Genomic DNA, 18946 nt, shown 5'->3' with positions numbered 1-18946 from the left:
ATTAAAGGTCATGTGGACTTCACGGGGAAAATTCTGGACTTTCATCAAGTTTCCCTTATGCTTCCCCCTCCCCCCCCCACCAAAAAAAAACACACCTGCTTCTATCACAGGGGACTGTCTCGAGGTAGAACATGGTTATTACTTGACATAGTGATTTATTAATCACGTCTATTTTTCTCCAGGCAGTAATGGGAAGGGGCTGATACCAGAGGATTTTGAAGAGAGAACTGGATGAAACTTAGGATCCAAATCCCAGGGTTTGTATCTTGGTTCTGCCAGCTGTGACCTTGGGCAACCAACCCCCTCCCACGGAACCTTGGGTTGTCTCATCTGCAAAAGGGGAATAAAAATAGTCCCTTCCTTGTAGGTTTCTTACCAAAGTGGCATGAGAGCACCGTCATAAATTGTTCGGCGTGCTCCCTGGACCCTGAGAGGCGTTGGCCGTCTTTCTGGTCCAGCTTTGTCCTTCGGCAAGAAGCCTGGAGGAGTGAGGTCCCCTGACATGTGTCCTTAGGGCACCCAGCTTCTCTGCACCCATGTGATGATATGGGCTCTTAAGACCCTTGTGATTGGCATCTGCCTTCCCCTCGAGAATGGAAGCTCCCTGGCCACACAGCGGGTCTCAGTGCCCAGCACAGGCACACAGCAAGAACTCAATAAATGCTTTCAAATGAACGGATGACAGAGAGAGTATTTGACCAATGTCGGGAGCCTGGGTTTCTAGTCCTTTCTCCCCAATGCGGTAGCTGTGGACTTGGGAGTAACAAAGCCAACAGCCTTGTCTTTTTCCTGGCACGTCTCATCCACCAGCAGATCCTACCACTCCCCCCTTCAAGGTGGATCTGGATTCTACCCACTTCCCCTGCCTGCTGCTGGATCCCGGCCACCACCACCTGTGCCTGGACCGTGGCCATGGCCTCCTCCCCAGCATCCCCCAAAGCCCCACGGGCCACATTTACCCCACCCTCTGGCTGCTTTTACCACCCTCACTGTATTCCAGATGTTCCTGACACCCAGCCTCCTCCTCAAATGTCACCACCCAGACGGCCCCATCAGAATAGCCTCTTCCACTCTGCAGCATAAGGTTACTGTGCCCGAGTTAGTCACTTAAATCCATTGTATTTATTTATTTTTCTAAATTTTTAAAATGTTTATTCATTTTTGAGAGAGAGAGAGCGAGATCGAGGGACAGAGAGAGATAGAGAGAGAGAGAGAGAGAGAGAGAGAAAGAGAGTGAGTGGGGGAGGGGCAGAGAGAGAGGGAGACGCAGAATCCGAATTCGGCAGGCTCCAGGCTCTAAGCTGTCAGCACAGAGCCCAACATGGGGCTCGAACTCATGGACCATGAGATCATGACCTGAGCCAAAGTTGGATGTTTAACCAACTGAAGACACCCAGATGCCCCTCAAAATCTATCTTAGTAAAGATTCTTCAGGAAGCTGATGATACTGATCTACAAACTGAGACTCCTTCACACTATACCCCCTGGTTTCAATACTTTCTTGGTTTTTTTCCTTCTGTCACATGGACTACCTTCTTGGTGACCAGAGTTTAGGGGTATTCTCTGTTACTCTTTTCCCCTTTATGGATGGCCAACCTCTGACTGCCTGAAATCTGAGCTTTGTCTAGCATCAAGGTACAACTCAGCATTTCTTTTAACTCCAGTTTAGCTATTACAGATAACAGTAACCAAGGGGTTACATATTTTGCTTTTTTCTTATTAGTTTGCTTTTCCTTATGCATTCAGTGAACCAACTCGCCAAAAGTTGGATCCAACTCTGAATTCTGTTGCTAACTTTTATCTTTAATAACTGACTACAGTACAGTGGCTGCTCCGTCTGAGGGGTGACCACATGGCCACCCAGAAACCCACAGCCTCTCATCCCCTGCCTTCCATCCATTCTCTTTTCAAATCACATGTTCCCGTGAACTAGGGCAAGGCTAACAAATCCCACTTCTGACACCAACTACGATTTGCTTCTCCTCCAAATGTATGTTTCTTCCTACCCCAACCAATACTTTAATTCTTTGCACACCAGTTGGGTGTCCTGCAACTCAGTTCAATTCTGATATTACCTAGAGTTAGCACAGACCCCCCAGGTTAAGGGCTCAGCCCCAAAAGACGGTGCCAACATCAGGTACCAATTGCATCAGGTAACCTGGGCCTCTCATACTTCTAACAGACCAGCCATAAACTGGGGGGAGGGGGAGGATGGGGGAAGCACCCATGACACCCCCTCCTCAGGTTCATCAATTTGTTATAACTTCTCCCAGAACACAATACAAATGAACAGCCAGTGAAGAGGTACATAGGGCTGGAAGCATCCTGAACCCAGGAGCCTCTGTCCTTGCAGAATGGGGGTTCATCCCGGTCCCAACACGTGGATGTGTTCACCAGAAGCAACCTGAACATCATCGTTTAGGGTTTTGTATGGGGGGTTTCATCACATAGGCATGACCACCTTTAATTGTTAACTCAATCTCCTGCCCCTCCCCTGGGATTGGGGGATGGGGCTGAAAGTTCCAAGTTTCTAATCAAGATTTAGTCTTTCGGGTGACCAGCCCCCATCATGAAGCTATTTAGGGACCTGCCAAGAATCACCTCATTAGAACAAAAGACATTCCTACCACTCACTAAATTCCAAAGGATTTAGGGCCTCTGTACCAGGAACCAGAGGCAAAGACCAAATGTTATAACAAAAGATGCTCCTATTACCCCCTATCACTCTGGAAATCCCAAAGGTTTTAAGATCTCTGTGCCAGGAACTAGGGATGAAGACCAAATATGGATTTTCCATGATATCATAGCCTTCCCCTCCCCACCTCACCTCTTATCTTCCTTCCTGTTGCTACCATTATCTATAATCCTTTTTCCTTATCTGCTATGTGTTACCTTTCTCTCTCCATAGAATTGGGGACTCTATCTTCCCTATCACTGTATTCTTAATGCCTAGAACCGTGAGAAAGAAAAAAAAAGACTTTAATAAATATTTCTTGAATGAATGAACAGATTGACTTAAATAGCTGATGATTGATTAATGGTAGAGAGCTTGGGTTCTGAAGCCAGACTGCCTGGGTTCAAATCCGGGCTGCTACACATCCCAGGCAAATGTCCTAGAGTACGTGATTTTGGCCACACGAGCTTCAGTTTCCTTATCCGCAGAATGAAGATTACTTGCATCCGTCCTTGGGGTTGCTGCAAGGATTGAGTGATGTCCGCGTTAACGTGCCGACTCAGCCCAGCACCAGCACCTCGGCGACGGTCGGTGACTACCTGTAGAATTAGCTCGCCTCTCGCATCAGTACGACATGTAGCCATTTTCAAAACACTCCCACACTCCTTCTTTTTAGCTGATTCTGGTACCATCACACGGAATCACTGACCTTCGGCCATTTTTGACCTACAAAAACAGTAGTTTCATAGGGTTTGGTCTAAGCAGAGAGGCAAGACCACCATACTACTGATCTTGTGCACATAAGTGAAATCCTAGACGGGCAAAAAAGTCAGGGCCTTTTCCCGAGGCCACCCACCTGGGGAACACTGGAGCCAGTCTGCATCCAGAACTTCTGCTCAGTGTTCTAGCTGGGACCCTTCGAGTCTTCAGAAGCTGGCACAGGATATGCCACGAGAACTTCCGAATCTCTTTGTCCTCCCCTGTTTGCAGCAAGGAGGTGCCATGAAGGGGTGGGGGCAACCGGGGGGGGGAGGCTGCGGCAGGAACCACTTTCCAGTTGAGCAGGAAATGAGCTCATTCTGTGATAAGAAGAGCTGTTCCTAGGGAGCCCCCAGAAGAGCCCCATCCCCCTGAGAGTATCACTGGCTTTCCTTTCTCCCCTCCCCCGCCTTCCCCTCCTCCTTCCTTCCTTCCTTCCTTCCTTCCTTCCTTCCTTCCTTCCTTCCTTCCTTCTTCCTCCCTTCCTTTTTCTTCTCTTCCTCCCTCCCTCCTTCCTTCCTCCCCTTTTCCTCTCATCCTTCCTTCTCTCTTCTTTCTTCATTTCTTAATTAAACAGGGATGGGATTCCTTTCTAGTGGTTTCACGGGCATGAAATCACTTAGCAACCTTAATTATTTTCAACTTAATAACTTCCTGGGGTGGGGGCGGGGGGGAAAGCAGCTGAGCCCCCAGTGGGTGAAATGCCTTGCTGGTTAAGCTGCTCAGAAGTGCAATCCGGCGCAAATGAAGCGTTGGACCGAATACTTCTCATATTTTCCCTCTCCCCGGTGAGCGCTTTTGTTTGGAGTGAACCTTTTTTCTCCCCCTGATAAACATGAGTGACTACAGTTGACTGCAATGTTTTCAGCTGGCTGTGGCTTCAAAGGTTTGCGGGTTTTGAATTCCAGGCTTTTAAATTACTTTTTTTTTTTTCCTTCTCAGGCACACCTAGAGCAGATAGTAGAAATATGAACTTCATCTTCAAATAAGAGAGAGAAAGGGAGGGGTGTTGTTGGCAGTAGTGTTCAGTGTGGGTCAGATAGGCGTGGACAGTTTCCGGTGGTGGAAGCCCGCCTATCACTGCTACCCGCTGAGCAATGACAAGGGGACCGACATTGCCAGACCCCAGCCCATCGGGGCCCAATAATCACAGGCAACAAGGACAAAGCCTCTGCCGTGAGCCCTCTGTGGAGATGTAAAGTCACTGGGCCTCAAACAGCCGTAGGAGCCGGGTGCCAGGATTACCGGGGGAGAAACTGCGGCACAGAGAGGTTAAGCAACTGCTCCTGGGTCACACAGCTCCATAGCGAGGCTGAACCCAAATGTGATTTTACCTCGAAAACCGCCTGCCTCCCCAAAGTCACTCTTTGTACTGAAAGGACTAACGCTCTATAAGCAAGCAGCTATAAATCAAGACTAATAAAATACCCACTTTGAAGGGCCACCATGGTGATTCAACGAGATAAAGGGAAGGAAAGATTCTGGTACCTGATTCCTTAAGAAACATTCACCCATTTCCGGCCTCTCCCAGCTGGCAAGACACATTTGTAAATACCAAAGACAAAGGTTCAGACAGATTAGGGTGCAGTCTGAGCACTCATCACTTAGCGGCCACGTGATCTTGGGTGAGGCACTTAACCCTCGCTGGGCCTCAGTTTTCCTAGCCTGGAAAATGGGGCTCGGGCCAGTGCCTCCTGCACGGGCTGGCTGCGCTTCAGAGAGAAAGCCGTGGGAGCACTTGGCATAAGCGTCACCTGTGACTCTAGAAAACGGCAACAAGCTGGGGATGGCTTGTCCTGGAGCGCACGGGCTCGGTGGGGGTCTCTGGGGAGGCAGGAATTGTGGCGAAGTAGCCAGAAGGGAGCCCCAGCGTGACTTTGCGCGGCATTCCCTCTGTGCCAGGTGCTGTGCTCAGCCCCGCTTGGGAACAGACTCAGGAATTTTGCTCTGATTCTCAACGAACCCTCGCAAAACCCCGAGGAACCAGGTCTGAGTATGAGCAGACGAGGCAACCGAGGCTCAGAGAGCAGTCCCCTCCTCAAGGGTGTGGGGAGGGGCTGTGGCGGAGGGAGCACCTGAGCCGGCCACTCCCCAGCCCCCGCTGCCCATCACGTCACCACGGTCCCTGTCCGCCCCGTTTCCACACATCAAACCTCTGGCATCCTCTATCCCATGTTGGCCGCATCAGGCAGCACCGTCGTGACATCCTTACCTGGCCCCTGAACCATAGATGGTTCTAGAAGGAGGAGACTTTGGGGAAGCCGCTGGGATTCTTTCAAGGCAATACTCCCTCACAAAGCAGCGAGCAGCTTTGCTGTCAGAGGTGAACACGGGTCAGGGTTCTTACAAAACCCCAAATCCCACAAAGCACCCTGGCTGAAACCTGTGAACGTCCGCCCCCCACGCCCCCACCCCAAGCAGAAAGAAACAAACCCCCGAATTCTCTCAGGCCCCCAAGAGCACTGCTCTTGTGGGATCATCCGACCTCTTCCCTGTGTCAAGAGGCCAGGCAGTTCTTGGTCATGTTAATGAATCATTTTCATAGGGTGTCTCCCCAGAAACATTCATCACCTTTTGGGCAACAAGGCTTTTTTTTTTGTTTGTTTGATTTAAATGGTTAAGTAGGTAATAAATGCCTATCAGCTTCCCCACTATAGACTGGTAATCCCTCCAAACCGTCAATCACCCCGAAGATTATTATTGTCCTGATAAACTAACACTCGGAGGGGCCTGGTCAGCCAGGGTTTGGGGCTGTCTGTCCCTCAGGAGCAAGGAAGGAAAGCTGGGGTCTCGTCTGCCGACCAGTGAGGGTCTGGCTAGAGGAGGTCCCCTCTCCTGCCCACCAAGGCTGCGATGGTCACATCTCTCTCCCTGCCGGCCTCCGCCCCCTTCTGTCAGGTGTAAAAGGCCCCACTCTGTGCGGGGCACTTGGCCAGGCCTGGGGCAGCTGGAGAGAAGGAGCAGGATGGGAGGCTTGACCTCACGGAGCGAATGGGCCGCTGGAGGCTGGACAGGGACGCCCAGGGACCCGACGCCCCAGGGCAGGGCCTGGCTCAGCTGTGCTCCTTGAGGAGGTACCGTTCATCTAAGAGGCCGGGGGCACCCCCTTCTCTGTGGGGTGTGGGAGGGAGTTGGAGTAGTTTCCTACAGCTCCTCTGGAAAGAACCAAAAGCTTAGATGGCTAAACAAGACAGGACGTTATTCTCACACGGCGCTGGGGCTCAAAGTCTAAAATCAAGGGGTCGGCAGGGCTGTGCCCCCTGCAAAGCCTTCAGGGGAGGATCCTTCTTCCCCCTTCCGGCTTCCGGTGGCCCCAGGCCTCTCTGGCTTGGAGCCACCTTCATGCCGTCCTTCTACACGTCTGCGTCCAAACGTCCCTGTCCTGTTCCGATCACCGAGCGGGCATCCGAGGGGACAGGACTTCAACGTCTCTTTGGCGGGGACACAGTCAGCCCATCACGGGGGGCGGTCGGAGAGACCGACACTCGCCTGCTGGCTGGCTCACCTCCGCGATGCCAGGCCCGTCACTGACCCTCCTCCTCCCCTCTTGCTCCTTCAGCTTCTCCGACTCCTGGGCCAGGCAGGTGTTGGGCCTCGCCGCTGCGGGGCACCCTTGTCACCGCCGCCAGAGGGAGCGAGAACCAGGCAGCCAGAGAACGAGAGGGGACGGGCTCCAGTCCATCCTCGGGGCCTCCGGCTCCCGCCTGCAGGTACCAGCACGTTCCTGTTCACCTTCCCTTCCTGTCCGTCCCCCGGCATCTGCCTTGCTCTCCCCTCCCCAGCACCCCGGGGCCCCGCACCTGCCCTTCTCTTCAGAGCGCGTGGCCTTTGCTGGTCAGCCCAGCCCCCCGCCTCGAGGCCGGCCAGGTTTTGAGCGTCCTCCACAGTCCAGAACCTCCAGTGGGATCGGGCCCAGCCCAGCTTCGTGTCTGAAACCACCCCTGGGTTCGGTTTCTTCCATCCCCTGTCTGGCTGCCTCTGGGCACACATCTTCGGCGACTTCGGGGGGACTCGACCTACTGCAGAGACATTTAGCCAAGTGGTTTTAAGCAGCAGGTTAAGGGCCAAACCGACTGTGATCAAGTCCTGAGAAGCCTAAAGCAGGGCGGGGGGGTGGGGGGGGTAGGTTCAGGGAGGCAACACGTGTGTCCGTTGAGTGGCTTTCCCGTCAGGCCAGGCATTGTATTCATGGGGGCGCACGGGGCTGGCGGGTGGACAAAGGTCAGACCTTGACCCACAAGATAAAGAGGAAGGTCCCATCACGCAGGACACGTGGGGCCCAATAGGACTGTCGGGAGGAAGGGTCCCTTTGTTGTTAACTTTTCGTTTTGGAAGTCATTGCAGACTGGCAGAATTACAAACACAGTGCAGAAGGTTCCAGAACAACCCTAACTGGTTCCCCTAAAGTTAGCGTCTCACGGAATCAGGGCACAAGGGCATCTCTTGCAAATCCCTACTCGTTCCCATGGCTGCGGGGTGAGTGGGGAGGCAGAGAAGGGTTGCCGTGGGAAGGGGCGGCCCTACCTTCCCGGGGTAAAAGTATTCCGGGGGGCAGAGCAGAAAGCATGGGCCCGTGGGTGCTGTAGGGTGGGATGTGTGGGGACACGAGCGGGGACCCGAGCCGCGAAGAGCTGCCAGCCCCAGGTCCACCGTGCTGAGCAGTCTGGAGCTCGGTGTGCAGACGGGGGATCCCCGGCCACTTCTCGGGACACCTCTAGCCCCGAAGTTTGCTGTCTTCACTCCAGGAGAGTGCCAAGGGGGCAGGTGGGGAGCGGGTGAAGACAGAGCCCAAGGAGAGACTCGAAGAAGCCACAGGGAAGCTGGACCTGTGGCTGGACGTACAGAACCGGCCCCCTGGGCCGGGGCCACATTCCAGTGGGGGCAGCCTCCACACAGGCCGCCCTGATGCGGTGAAGGCAGTGACCTTGTCACCTGAGGGCTTCGCAGACCACTGGGGGGGGGGGCATGTTATTGCCCCCCACCTCCCGCAAGCAGTGGCCGGGTCTGGCACCTTCCTCTGGTCCGCCCCAACTCCTTCTAAGTGGCCAGGGAGCCACCCCTCTCCCCCCTATTCCCAGCTCACTCCCGGGCTCCCTGAAGGCGGCTTTGTCTCCTGGTCCTTGCTGGGTCACCCCCACTCAGCCTTGGGCTACCTTCCCTCAGAAGTAAGTCTGTCTCCTTCCTGCTAAGGCCTTAGGGGAAGTCTGGCCCGGTGCTGAGCTAATTAGCTGAGTAAAGCAATTGACACTAAGGTGTGAGTGACAGACAGGCCTTACCTGGAGGTGGATGGTGGCAGGGCCACAAAGCAAAGCAGATGAGTTGACAGAGTGCCGTTGGGGGGGGGGGGGGCAGAGCACGGGGAGGGGCACAGAGGTGACTGCCCCCAATGGAAAACCTCCTGGGGGTTCCCCTGGTCGTTACCTGGAGGCGAAAGTGCCCTCTGGGGGCGCCTGGGTGTCTCAGCACAGAGCCCGCCGTGGGGCTCAAACTCACCAACCACGAGACCATGTCCCAAGCCGAAATCAAGAGTCTGAGCCACCCAGGTGCCCTGCATACAGCGCGTCTGAAGCCTTCCGTAAATGTGGGCTACAGTTATCAATGACCCGCTTTTGTTAGAGAGCAGGGCAAAAGGGTCAGCTGGCAGGAGAATAGTTGGATATGGTCTTTCTGGGGGTCAGTAACGGAATATGGGCCAAAATTTAAAACACACTTTTTAGCAGCTGTGATCTCGATTTCCTGGCCTGTCTGTGCCTCAGTTTCCATACCTGGAAATGGGGCTGAGAGTGACCATTGCAGAGATCGCTGTAAGGATTAAATTAATTAATAAACAGAAAGCATTAAACCATGCCTGCGACCTAGTAAGGGCTTGATTCCCGTTATGACTATTGGTTGGCCCACTGATTCTGCTTTTCAGATTCGAATTCCAGCTTTCAACTTCATGATTTTTCCGGGGCTTTCCGACATGGGCATAAGGCTATTCATGGTTGCAGTGTTTGTCATAGCGAAGAATTAGAAAACCCCTCAATATCTACCTGTAGGGGAGGGAATAATATACTATAGATCGTCCCCACGGCAGATTCTTTGCTGCTGTTAAAACAGGAAGGACTCGATCTGGAATGACGTCTAAGATGTGCTTAAAGGCAAAAAAAAAAAAAAAAAAAAAAGACTGAAATAATATGCGTAGCGTTACCCGTGTTTGTTGAAAAAATACTGTCAACATACACAAAACTTCCTAAAGAATTTTTCGCAAACTGCTCATTCCTAGGGAAAGGGCTTTACTTTGAGATTCGTGTTTCGGTATTTTTGAAGTGAGGGTGCATTGGCTGGTGTAATCTAAAAATAACAATATAATAAGAAAGATACACTGAAATGAAGATGGCCGTAATCGCGCCCCTCAGAGGAGGGCAGAGACTGAGCTCCCGAGAGACGGATGGAAACAAACCAGGGAGGGGGCTGACTCTGGAAAGGGGAGAGCCCCGCTCCAGGGCTCAAATTCCACCGCACTGACCTGGAAAGGGCCCTCCTGTACTTTGCAAGAGGAACCTCAGTGCACCGAGGGTGACTCTGACGTAGGTGATGGGGAGCGGGGCTAGGAGAGGTCTCGCTATTCGCAGGTCGGCTCGGGCGAGCAAGAGATGGGACCCGCCGTGCCCCGGGTCAGTCCCCGCTGGCCACCCAGAGAGATCTGCTGGCTTCTGTGCTCGGAGCTGGCACCGAGGGCCCCCCTGCCTTGGAAGGTGGGAGAGGAAAGACCAAGGTGGTCAAATCTTCCTTTCCTCCCCCTCTCCCTCGGACACACCTCTCTCAGCCATTCCGGATCCGAGTGCCCGAGAGGGTGCACAGCCGACTCGCTCGCGAGCATAACCTGAGCGAGTGTCACTGAGGGCTTTCCGCTATCAGGTGCTGTGTGAGACGTTAGCCTCACTTGAGCTCATTTCCGCACGCGCTGCGGTTAGTTGTAGCCCCCTTCTTCTTCAAGTTTATTTATTTTGAGGGGGGGAGGGGGGCTGAGAGAGAGAATCCCAGGCAGGCTCCACACCATCAGCGTGGAGCCCAACGCGGGGCTCGCACCCATGAACCGTGAGATCATGACCTGAGCTGAAACCAAGAGTCAGACGCTCCACTGACTGAGCCCCACACACCCGCCCCCCGGCACCTCTGTTATTCCCCTTCATATAGTCAAGAAGCTGAAGCCCAGAGCTTTGAAATAATTTATCTCAAATCACACAAATCACAGATGGTGGGATTTACACCTTTGTAATTAACGTGTACATCTTTTTATACAAGTTACTGTTTTTACAAAATGTAAAAGCTGGAATTTCGACACGTGATGGGTTGAAGCCATCACAACACGAAGCCGCCGACATCCAAGAACGTCACTGCTGGCAAGCTCTTGAGAGATTCACTCTGTTGTCCAACAAATGTTTCTCGAGCCTCTTCTATATCCTGAGACGCCTGCTTGGACTTCACCAGTGCTGGACGCGTGAAGGGACCTCAACCGGTATTTTTGTTTTTTTAATGTTCATTTATTTATTTTGAGGAAGAGAGAGCACGAACAGGGTGGAGAGGGGCAGAGAGAGAATCCCAAGCAGGCTCCACACTGTCAGCGCAGTCGAACCCATGAACCACAAGATCATGACCTGAGCCGGACCCTTAGCCAACTGAGCCCTGCAGGCACCCTTCGGCCGGTATTTTGAATGAAGGAATGAGCGAGCGAATGAGTGGATACACTCTTGACATTGAAAAGTCGCTCAGATGCCTGGATCAAAAAGCTGGTAGATGTGCTACTTGGGTCAGTGGCGAAAGAGACAGGTTTGCCCCAGAAGACAGTGACCATAATGGAACGGCCCACCCTCATTGTCTGCTGATACTCCACTGACACACTGTAATGCTTCACTGATACTATGTCATTCTGATCATTCCAATCCCTACCTCACTATTGCTCTTAGAACGGGGATCAAAATTCTCACCGGGCCCCCAAGGCGCGGCATGCCTTTGCCCATGGTCCTCTCTGGCCCCCTTCCCCTACTGTCCGCCTTCCCCCGTCCCCCACCCCAGCTCTCCAGCCCCACCCCCCTTCTGAGGTCACCATGCTTCCCCCAGGGCATTTGCACATGCTCCTTTTGCCTCGGTCTCTCTTCTCTGTCTCTTGGACCAGATAACACCCCCTCAGAACTCAGCTCAGGTATCACCTCCTCCACGAAATCTTCCCTGATTCAAACACTCCCCCTGCCGCCGGCCCCCCCTCCCCCATTAAACATGCCCTCAAGGTCTAGAACACTTTTCACGTGATGACGTCTGTCCACCAGTCTACACTGTAAACTTCCCAAGGGCAGGACCAGGTCTGCTTATTCTTCACAGTATCTTCAGCATGGAGCTCAGTGCCCCCTCACCCCCCCCCCCAGGTAGACGCTCATCAAGCAGCCACTGAAATAAGGTCCAGCCTCCGGGGTAGGTGGACATGTGTCCAGACAAGCCTAAGACAAGGCAGGCCAAAGCCACACGTGATGTTGCAGTCAGACGGGAGAGCGAGATAAAATTGCCCCGGCCAGGAAACACAAGAGGACATGTGATGGGGGACAGCGCAAGGACACAGCCTCACGGGAGTACGGGAGTCAAGGCGGCCAGAAAAGTTGACGGTGCATCTTCTAGCCGGGAGGAAGGTTGGAGGTAGGCACCAGGGAAGGAGCCCGATCGTGATGAGGAAAACAACTTTTATTTTTCTGAGACGCCGCCCTGGTCACTTATAGAACGACAACCCTGCTCACACCGAGTCTGGACATTTAGATGCGTCTGAGTTTAGGATTCCGCCATCGGTCTCTGCTTTGCTTTTCCCGAGTCCCCTTTTAATACAACCTCTTGGAGTCGGGCTCACGAGAAGCTCACGACCTCCGCCCCAACCACCTTAGAAGTACTAAGTGCTCGCGACCCTGCTCGCTCGTGACTGCGCTCCCCCCCCCGGTCCTGGCACCTGTAAATAATGAATCTTGTGACTCTGCTCGCTTTGCGTGGCTGCACTGAGACCGCACCTTCAATCAGGACAATCCTGTGGTTTTCACCGCCCTGAAGCAGGAGCTCAGACGCCCAGGAGGCTCCCCGCTGACCCCACAGGGGTGGCTTGTGCCGCGTCATCCCACAGGTCAGGATCCGCCTCGTCTGAATCCAGTGCCCCAGCGCCAGCTTCCCGACGCAGTCGAACAGCTACCCTCCCATCTGCTCGAAGCAGAAGCACTCCTCCTATGCGGGAACCGCTTTTCCGCAGCTCGCCCGACGTGGTCCTGGTGCGGCCGCTAATCCCCGTCCCCAGACCTGCTGGCCGCGGCGTGGGGCGCAAGGCTCAGGGCCTCGGCCACCATGGTCTTTACAAAGGACTTTTAAGGAGGCAGAGAAATGGCTAAGCTACTAACTAACGGGAAGGAGCAGTGCACACAACTTAACACATCAAATGACCTTATAATTACAGAAAAAGTACCTATAGTACATGGAAAAAACTCTGGAATGGACTATGAATGGCTTCCTCTGAGCGTGAGATTCTTTGTATTTTCCAACACGGTCACCTATTACTTTATAAACACAGGAGGGGGCCTGGGTGGCTCACTCGGTTGAGCGTCTGACTCTTGATTTCAGCTCAGGTCATGATCGTGGGGTCGTGGGATCGAGCCTCAGGTCAGGCTCTGCGCGGATCGTGGAGCCTGCTTGGGATATTCTCTCTCTCTCTCTTTCTCTCTCTCTCTCTCTCTCTTTCTGCCTCTGTCCCTCCCCCCTGCCCTGCACTCTCTCTCGCTCTCTCTTTAAAGGTAAAATTTAAAAAAGAGAGAAAAGAACAAAATGGAAACGGAAGAGAAAATATTGTCGAAGGTACGTGCAGGGGGGTGGGGTAGATAACACCGGAGCCACCCCTCGGAAGGGCGTCCTGCCGTGTGGTTTATAAGAGACTCAAGCACGCAAGCAGTCGGGGGTCTGGGTAGTTACTGTAGCCAGGGTGGTGATAACAGTGCCAAGTGTCGCAGGGTGGTGATGAACGAGTGCTGTCACTTTACTAAGAAAAAGCTTGGGGAGCCTGGCTGGCTCAGACAGTGGAGCGTGCGACTTGGATCTCGGGGTTGCGACTTCGAGCCCCATGTCGGGTATACAGATTACTTACAAATAAAATCAAGGGGCGCCTGGGTGGTTCAGCCGGTTAAGTGTCCAATTGTGGCTCAGGTCGTGATCTCCCGGCTCGTGGGTTCGAGCCCCGCGTCGGGCTCTGTGCTGACAGCTCGGAGCTGGAGCCTGCTTCCGATTCTGCGTCTCCTTCTCTCTCTGCCCCTCCCCTGCTCACGCTCTGTCTCTCTGTCTCTCTCTCTCTCTCAAAAATAAATAAAAACATTTTGAAAAATTAAAAAATAATAAAATTGAAAAGAAAAATGAAAAGAAAGCTTGGCAGAGGACATCTGAGGTTTCCGTCTTCGCTCCTCAGTATGCTTAACACTTTTCTCTGGAAATTTCTCTTGGAGACGCACCCGCCCCGGTCCAGGCAGCTCTGGCGGGGCTGGCTCTGGTTCTGCGTACGGATGAGCCAATCAGAGCATCTCATCCCCTTGTGGCCAAAGTGCTTGGTTCCGGAACGGGCACGTGACCCCGGCAACGTTAGTCCTTCTCATGGCCGCTCCGTCCCAGACTTTCTGTTGGAACTCCTGTGAGGGAGCCACTTCCTCCCGCCTGCAAAAGCGTTGGACACAAGCCTGGGGCTGCTGACTTCCATCCTCCTTGGAGAATGCCTGCCTGAAAAAGCAGACAACACGGAGAGCAGCTTTGTTGGAGCACCTAGACACAGCCGTTCCTGAAGCCATCTACTCTGCACTTTTAAGTTGAGGGAGCCCATGTTTGCTTTTCTGTTTTTCTGTTAAGCCGGCTTGGTTAGCTTTTCTGTCACTTGCAACCTGAGTGTCCTGCTGACACCAGGGGCAGAACGCGCGCGCGGGGTTGCTTTGGAAGTGGCTTCTGTGGCCACGCCCCCTCGATTTCTTCCCGGAGCTCTGTGGCTGGCTGCAAGCTGCCGCTCCTGCCGGACAGGCTGGGGCTCCTCTGGGAGGCCTGTGCAAATCATCAAGGCCACCCAACCTCACTCCCCAACACCGGCGCCCCTTTCTTCCTCCGACTCTCCCGTTCCCTCACAGTCTCCTCCCTCTTCTCCTGAGGCCGTCTTCTTCCCTGTTTCCCGAAACAGAAGAATCGTGAGTCAACCGAGGGTGAGAGTATAGAATCTGGAATCAGATATCCCAGACTTCAGACATCCAGCATCCCAGCTGTGTGACCTAGGCAGACGACTTCACCTCTCTGAGACTCGGTTTGCTTTTCTGCAAAATGGGGATAATACTTCCTATTCATGAGTCGTCTTACACACAAGTCGTGCACGACGCACGGCACGTGACTACTACGGCTAACCTTTTCTTCCCGTTCCCCGCGCGTGGCCCAGTGACGCCCAGAGCCATCGGTGACCTTCAACCTTCTCCCTGGCAGTCTCCGTGGGGCCATTTGCAGACGCTGTTAGCTGATGACTTAACTCCCCAAGGAAATGGCTGCCTGCTCAGCCACGTTTTAAGAATATAAATACCACCATCGGCAAGATTCAAAGGCCAGGCCGGGTAATGACTACCCCTCACAGGCCCTCGGTGTAAGACAGGTCTCAGCTTGCTACTCAGGGCGTGGAGCTGCTCTTTGGTCTCGCGAGGAGCATTTCAGCTGAGCTCCAGGCATAAGCAGCACCTGGGGACTCCGCTAGGTGTCTTCTCGGCGCCCAGGTTCAGCGCCCTTAAAGCAGAAACGGGACACCATCAGTCAACAGACGTGGGCCGGACACCATGAGGCAGCCCCATCACCAAGCCAACCCGTGAACCCAGCCCAAACCGTCCCTGCAGATGCCGCTGGGTTGTGACGAGCCTCTTCCACTCACAGAGCCGTCTTCAAGCTGCCCATTTGTGTCACGTGCTTAACGCTGCTTGTTCCTGAGGCCGCACCCCGGCCCATGTGCTTGCGTAACCGGGGATTTTCTTCGAACGACACGGAACTCATGCCAAGGCGTCCCAGAAGCCACGGAATATAGCGCTGTGACCCGAGCGTGGGCTCTGGAACCTGTCCTTCCATAAGGAATGGGATCTGAAGCACCTTGCCTGCATCTGGCTTTTTCTTTTCTTTTCTTTTCTTTTTTTTTTTTTTTAAGCACAATGCAATGCAGAGCCGAGTTTTTTGTGCGTTTGTCCCATATTAAATGCAGACTCGCTGAGCACAGGGTGGGTGTTGTTTCGCTCTGTCAGCTTATGAGCTTGCTTAGTTTCCCAGTCTGCTAAGTCGGGATCATAGTGGTTCCCGCTTAGTAGGGCTGCTGTAAGGATTAGTAACGGCTGTCTTTGCTGAGCCCACACCCCGCACGGAGCACCTTTTAAGTGAGCTGCACGCATTACCTTATTTAATCTGGACAACGTCCAGGTGAGATAGGTACTAACATCATCCCCAGACGGGGGGGATTTACAGATGAGGAAATTGACCCAGAGGGGCCTGAGCAACCTGCCCAAGGGCAGGGATGTACCGGGAACTGGGGCCAGAATTGAACCCAGACGGAAGGACCGCAGAGCCCCGCTCGCTGACTGCCCCGGCGCCCCCCCCGCCCCCCCCCCCCGTTGAACACGGTCACGGGCGTGCAACACGTATACAGCACAGCGCCTCACCCAGCCGTCCCCAACTCGTCACAGTTGACCTCGGTGCCCCACGTGCACCACGGGACTGTCACCGATTCGCATGTAGTGAGTGGCTCCATGCAATTGATCCCCAAGTACCGGTTGAGTTCCTGCACTGCCCGGGGGTACAGTTCTCAACACAGAGGGCGGAGCACCCATCGGGTTTGCATCTGTCCCGATGCTGCCATCGCGGTGGGAGGAAACCGCACGATCAGATGGGACCTAATGCCAACTGGCGGTAGGAAGAAAAAAACGAACCAACAGCCCGAAGGACGGGAGGAAGGCAGGAGCTGAAAAGGGAATGACGTCTGGTTTGCTTGAAAAAGTGCACTCTCTAGAAGGAGAGGCACAGTGAGGACATTTCCAGAGGGAATGTATTTGTGACTTGGTCACACTCTTGGTCAAATTCAGTGCCATCTCGTAGCAGGGAAAGTTACACGAGGGGGCTTGAAATGGCGATAGAGAGAGAGAGAGACGGTTGATGGGGTTGACCCAGGAGGCAGAATCCTTAGACCACACCTGCTCGCTCTGGCTTTCACGGCCTAAGGCACCACGTGAGGACGGGGCCCCCAGCCCCCAGCCGCCCACCTGGAATCCTGTATTCCTCCCACTCTTGAGTCGTCGAACATCAGCACAACCCAAAATATGATGTCATCCATCTGTGACTAGCACAGAAGAAGCTAGACCCCCAAGACGGGATGTCCGAGGGGGCCAAAATGCAGACGTGCCCCTCCCCGCCACAAGCCACAGCGGCTGGACGCAGCGAGAAAGTCAACACAGGGATTTACAAGCACACAACAAAACAGACATTTGCCTGATGGCAAATCGTGCAGGGAAGGGTGGGTATCTTGGAGCTGCAGACAACCAGATAAGGAGAAAAAGAAAACAGATCTGTGTGCAATTATCTCCCACACTGAGTCATAAGGCACACGAGCCGCATCCTGCAGGATGCTGTCACCCGCACCCGCGGGCCGCGGCGCCGTGGCTGATGGGACCCAGCGGCCGCCTCCCGGCTTCTCTCCCTTCGCTGCAGCCCCGAGGGAGCTCGGAGGCGATGTTACTAGCGTCCGGGTCTAGCGCTCCAGAGGGAACCGGCCCTCCAGGTTGACGCTGGCCGAGGAAACCCACAGAGAGCCGGGGATCATGTTCAAGAGCAAACAGAAACGCTTTCTGACACAGATTCCGCCCAGTCTGTGGGATTCCCTGAAGCAGGAGATGTCAAGGGAGCAGAGAAGACCGCCAGGGCCCCCTCCCCACAGGGGGAGGGGCTGCGACGTCCCAGCGACTGAGGTCCCCAAGCTGACCCTACGAGTCCCCTCAGGAGAAGAAGGGAAGTGACAGGAACGTAGGAGGGAAGCCCGGAGTGATCAGCAATTATGAAAACTCCCCCGGCGATGCTGGATTTGGCCTAAGAACAGCCTCCTCCTCGCACAGCCGGCCCCGAAGAGCGAGGGACAAGTGTCAGCTGCCGTGGCCGAGTCCCCGATGACACATCGTGTTTGTCCTCTGCCTCTAGCAGCTGAGTACGTGGCTTGCTTGGCCATCCCCAAAAGAAACCCATCTCGACAAGAACATTCTAGTTCTATTAGCAAGGCAGGCGAGCCAGGGTTTTTTGGCTCTGCCCGCCTCCCCGGGGAGCGCCTCGGGACCAAGCAGACACAGGGAGGAGGCGAGACACGAGTGGAAGCTCTGAGCTGGGGACGTCCAGGAGCGGAGGGCGAGGTCCCTGTGCAGGGCTCGCGGGTCCTACAGGAGTGCCTCCACCGGGGACGGGACCGGGCAGGGCGGTCTCGCGCTGGAGCTCGGGACGCAGGCCTGGTTCGAGCCCCAGCTCCAGTGCGTTCTTGCTGGGGGCCTGGGGCAAGTTCCTCACCCTCTCTGTGCCTCAGCTTCCTGGTGTGTAAGATGAAGATTATCAGCCAGCGCCTCCGATGCCCCCGTACGGGGACGGAGCGGAGCGCCAACCTGCGTGCGAACTGGAGCCTTGAACGTGGCCTGTGCTCCGTGAGGGCCTCTGACTTACCCTCGTGTCATCGCGGTGGCGATGTGGAAGGGCTTCGAGTTCCAGCCACGTGGGGCTGACGCGTATCCGACACCACAGGACGGGGGACTGGCTCGGAGCTTCACAAGCCTCCTCGCCTCACTTAATTCTCGCAGTGGGTCTGCGACACGGGGACCGTTCCGTAGGCGAGAGTACGTCAACAAGAGGGCCCAGGGCAGTCGATTGAAGGTGGATCAAACAGGGGGCCTGGGTGGCTCAGTCGGTTGAGCATCTGACTCTTGATTTCGGCTCAGCCCACGATCTCACTGTTCGTGGGACTGAGCCCCGTGTCGGGCCCTGTGCTGACAGCGAGAAGCCTGCTTGGGATGCCGTCTCCCTCTCTCTCTGCCTCTTCCGCAATCACACGCTCTCTCTTGCTCTCTCTCTCTCAAAAACAAACATTAAAAGACTACCTACGTAGAAGTGGATCAAACGATGAGGAAGTGGCTTTTTCTCGCCGAATGTGACGGCCGCTGGTAGGCGGTCCCACCCGGCACCAGCGTCCCTGGGAACTCTTCCAGGGTCCGGGCTCTTTTTGCTCTCCCCCATCGACCGCAGGTGGGGCTGTCCCCTCGCGGTCACAAGATGCTGCTGCAGCTCTAGGCGTCACACACAGATGTGACAAGTTCCTTCAGGGAGCTGGGGGGGGGGGGAAGGGGGGTTCTTAAAGTCTTCATTGCTGCTGTTTCGGGCAACTCTTGATTTGCTGCCGAATACAAGCAGCGCAAGCGGGGCTTGGAGGTCTGACCGTGGTCC

This window comes from Panthera tigris, chromosome A3, assembly GCF_018350195.1.
Source record: "Panthera tigris isolate Pti1 chromosome A3, P.tigris_Pti1_mat1.1, whole genome shotgun sequence".
In the NCBI taxonomy this organism is placed as follows: Eukaryota; Metazoa; Chordata; class Mammalia; order Carnivora; family Felidae; genus Panthera; species Panthera tigris.
The sequence above is the reverse complement of the archived record's forward strand: the minus strand, read 5'-3'. Positions refer to the sequence as shown.